This window comes from Mesoplodon densirostris, chromosome 13 (genome assembly GCF_025265405.1).
Source record: "Mesoplodon densirostris isolate mMesDen1 chromosome 13, mMesDen1 primary haplotype, whole genome shotgun sequence".
NCBI classification, from domain to species: Eukaryota; Metazoa; Chordata; class Mammalia; order Artiodactyla; family Ziphiidae; genus Mesoplodon; species Mesoplodon densirostris.
The window spans coordinates 15894899-15899298 of record NC_082673.1 but is presented as its reverse complement, the minus strand read 5'-3'; the positions used below and the strand labels follow the sequence as shown (position 1 = coordinate 15899298).

General features: G+C 47.0%; 1 non-coding gene across 1 annotated transcript; it reads right to left on the bottom strand.

Annotated features, from left to right (window-relative positions):
* Positions 1–2502: 2502 nt before the first annotated feature.
* Positions 2503–2594, bottom strand: LOC132501137 (small nucleolar SNORD12/SNORD106). Its single transcript, XR_009534170.1, has one exon. It is a non-coding gene; the product is annotated as a small nucleolar SNORD12/SNORD106 (small nucleolar RNA).
* Positions 2595–4400: the final 1806 nt, after the last annotated feature.

The following is a 4400-nucleotide window of genomic DNA, read 5'->3' as shown; positions in this document are numbered from 1 at the left end:
AATTTGATTAAAGACAGGTTACTCCAAACTCACTCTTTTACATCCATGTAATAAAAATGGGTACATGTTTCAAAATTATTGACAGGAAAGTAAAATAACCAAAACCAGGTGAAAGGTTGGAACTAACTTTCTCTCTTTAGGGAAGTACGGTAGATGTTCCACCTAGTGTTAGCCACCAGGAATAATAGGTACTCCGGGGGTGGGGGGAAGTAATGGCTATTTTACCATGTTATCTTAACTGTCTCATTAAATAAAGTTGCCCTCCCAACTTAGTGCTTCTGTGATGTCAACCAATCCTAGAAACACAGATGTGGTAACCTCAGCGTCCTAGACCATTTTAGAAGGAACAAGAACTAATGTTTGATTGTTCAAAAGAGAGGAATTCCTGTGGAAGAAGCACAATGAACTGTCTAGAAGATCATTAGATGATGCTGAGCTCCACTGGATGCCCGACTACACAGGGCTACAGAGACATCAGACAGTGCATGGCCCCTCCAGGCACTCACAGTTGGTTGAGAAGGCAAACAGGTCATATGAGAAACACCAAAAATAAAGAAACATATGGAATTTCTTAGGATTGTTGAGGAAGGAAAAGCTATCATATCACACAGGTAGATGGGTGGCAGGGCAGGCAGCAGAGACTTCAAGGATGAGCAGAGCTCAGATGGACAAGAAACCAAAGGGTAAGGGAAACACAAGTCACGAGGAAAGACATAGAAAAAGAAGTAGCAATTTCCTCATAGAAGAGAGAGCCCCTCCTTTGTCCAGACTGTCTTTTAGTCTCCCCCCAACCCAGAGCAAAGAGCAGGTGTTTTTACCGTCCAGTCTAGTTAAGATAATGTCTCCCTCTGGAGTACAGGTTGTGCAGGCTTGCTTGCAGATCATTCCGAAAGGCTGGGGGGTCACCCTGTTCTTCAGCAGTGATGCAAACCCAACTCGTGCATGGCATCCACCTGAATTACTCCGTGTCATCCCTGGGGGTCTTGCGGGGCAAGGGAAACCTACACAGTCATGAAGCTCATACTGCTTACTGTGCCCTGAGTAAAAGAAGTCCTTTGTCTCTCACCCAGGAGACTTGTGTCTTCTGCCAGCACCCATGAAACTGTGGCAGGCAAGTCTGTTAGCTTATAAGTAGGGTAAAATCTCAGACCACTCACCATTTTTAACAGATGGGTAGTGAATCAATCCATTGGGTGAGACAGCAAACAGAGGGGAATGAAATAAGAAATTTGGGAGAAAGATGAGCTTGATTTTGTTCTTGTTAAACTTGAAGCAGTTGTGGAGGCAGGGAGTTGGCAACACAGATCTGTATTATATGAGAGAGGTCTGGGCTAGAGATACATATCTTAAAATTATTAGAATCCACATGGGAGTTAAGATCTGGAGGATGAAAAACCATATCCTGGAGAACACCGATATTTAAGTGGTAGCTATGGGGGTACAGTCTATAGGAATAGACAGAATGGAATGAGGATACTGTGTCTCTTGGAAGCCAAGAAAGTGGAGAATTCCCAGGAGGGAGTAATCACCGGTGTAATTAGGAAATTTCCAATAATAGAAAAACTAAAATCCCACTCGATTTGGCACCTAAAAAGTCACTGTTGTCCTTGCATGACGTGCTGGTCCTGGATCTGTTGGTCTTTAGCTCCCCTCTTACCCTTCCCCTCACTCTGTGTTCCAGATGTCTGAACCTGCAGGCTGCACTTCCCAGGCTCCAATGGCAGCTGGTCTCCAGCTGGGCTGAGTATAGCCAATGGTTAGCATGGATGAGAGATTAAAAGACGAAGGGAACAGAGAGATCAGGTATTCTGCTTCTCCTCTCTGCTGTGGATAGTGTGTATGGCAGTACGTGGGCTGAATCCCCTCCATGGCTTCAGCTCCCACTGGACAAGCCAACCAATCCAAGGGTCATGCCTCCTAGGGTCATCTGCAGGCCAGGGTCTGAGAGCACCATCTTTACTTTGTCCCTCCATTCCAAGCATGGGAGTAGCTTCCAGCTGTAGCCACCTCTGGGATACCGCACCATCCTCTGTCTGGTTTCTCAGTTACTCTACCACCCACCTAATCAATTTTCCCGTTTTATATTTACTTTGTAACAAATCACTGAAGTTGTTCATTTTTGCCTGGTTGCATCCTGATTAGTAAGAACAGGTAAGAACGAGTGGTAAGGACAAAAGCCAAATCTTATGGGTGAAAGAATGGAGAAGGAAGATGCTGCCGACCAATTGAATAGATTAGTCTTCGAGTAGTTGCGCAAAAAGAGAGACTTGATGGTAGTTAGAGGGTTGGATTTTTTAAGCTTGATTCGGGGTTTAGATTGGGGAAGACACGAGCTTATTTTAGGCTGAGGGGAAAATGTGTGAAAAGAGTGAAAGAATAAAGGGTAGAGGAATTGAGGGAGTTTGATTAATGGAACAAGGTCCCAGAAGAAACAGGAGGAGGTAAGGGGTTTCACAAGGTCCAGATAACAGGTCCAATCCAGCTAACAGGGTTTTTTTTTTCCCCAAGGCATCAGAGAAAACTGGCTAATAGTTCAGTTAGATCAACATGGTCTATCTGATGGGGAATAAATTTATGTTGTCAGCTACCCAGCTAACAAGTTTGAACCCAGCCTGAAATTGATACCTGGAAACCAGCAATACGAAGGTAAGGATTGATGTGGATATAAGTCACCTTGTAAGTAAAGTGGGTGAAATTTTCTGGTGGACTCAGTTTCTCTCAGAAGTTTGAGGCTTTGTTGAGTTTAGAGGTGAAAAGGGGGGCTGGAGGAGAGTGGTGATGGTTTGGAATTCCTCTGTGTGGGGAGTGGAAACTGGCCAAGGATCTCTGAAAGGATTGATGGGTAATGCAGAGGATCCAGCTGAGGTGGGGAGAAGGAATCTTAGTGGTACTGATCTGCATAGTTGTTGTTGTTTTTAATTTTTATTTATTTATTTATTTTTGGCTGTGTTGGGTCTTCGTTTCTGTGCGAGGGCTTTCTCTAGTTGCAGCGAGCGGGGGCCACTCTTCATCGCGGTGCGCGGGCCTCTCACCGTCGCGGCCTCTCTTGTTGCGGAGCACAGGCTCCAGACACACAGGCTCAGAAGTTGTGGCTCACGGGCCTAGTTGCTCCGCGGCATGTGGGATCTTTCCAGACCAGGGCTCGAACCCGTGTCCCCTGCACTGGCAGGCGGATTCTCAACCACTGAGCCACCAGGGAAGCCCTGCATAGTTTTATAGTTTGTTTTTCCCCCCTCAGATATCAGTTGCCCCCTTTTGGGAGCAGGATGGCAAATCCAGGGTTGGGGTCTTGCAAGATGAGCATTGTGGGAGGACAGGACTGCAGGAAGTCATAGATGACAAAGTGGTTTGGGCGGTCTACCATGGAACAGAGGCAGCGTTATAACCCGGAGAAAGAATGCACAGGGTTGCACGGGTGGGCAGGACTGACTTCCCATCCCAGCTAAGGAAGCTTGGGTAAGCGACAACCTTTCTAAGCCTCAGTTCCTTCATCCAAGAAGTGAAAATAGTCCCTACCTCAAAAGGTTATAAGACTGAACAAGAAAACGTATATACAGTGTGAATTAAAGATTCTGACACACACAAAGAACTTAGCGAAGAACAGTGGAGTGGTATATTTTCACTAAGCAGATCCCTGTGCAATTTTATACTAAATCTGTCGACCTCTCTTTGAGGATGGGTCTCAGTCAGAGAACAATTTGGAAACTTCTCTAAAACACACAATGTCAGGTTCCAAAACAAGCCCATTTCAGGCCACCCTGTGGCTCCAAACTACACAGGAAGATGCTGGTGAGACTCCGATCCACCGTCCTCTAGAGCAGCGGTCCCCAACCTTTTTGGCACCAGGGACTGGTTTCATGGAAGCCAATTTTTCCAGGGACCAGGGCTGGGGGCGGGGATGACTCAGGCGGTAACGTGAGCGATGGGGAGCGACGGGGAGCAGCAGATGAAGCTTCGCTGGCTCGCTATTCACCTCCTGCTGTGCGACCCGGTTCCTAACAGGCTGCGGACCGGTATGGGTCTGCGGCCGGAGAGGTGGGGACCCCTGCTCTAGAGAGAATAGAGCTGTTTGAGAGCTCTATGTGAAGATTAGACTCTACAGGGAATATGGGCCTCTGGGGAGCCACAGAACAGGCAATTCAACTGGGGCACAAAAATGGACCAGGAAAGATCCTCCTGGGCCCAAAGGCTGAGATTCAGAGCTCGTGGAGGCATCTAGGAAAACAATGAGAGACACATCATCTGACAGTCCAGCAGAACGAGGGTTCCGGTGAGTCTCCCTTCCTGCAACTTATTTATCCCAAAGTGATCACTTGCTCTGCTGATGGCCCAGGCTCCTTCCTAGCTCACTGCTTTCTGCCTTCCAACAACTTGTTTTCTCATTACCCTAACAGAGGTAA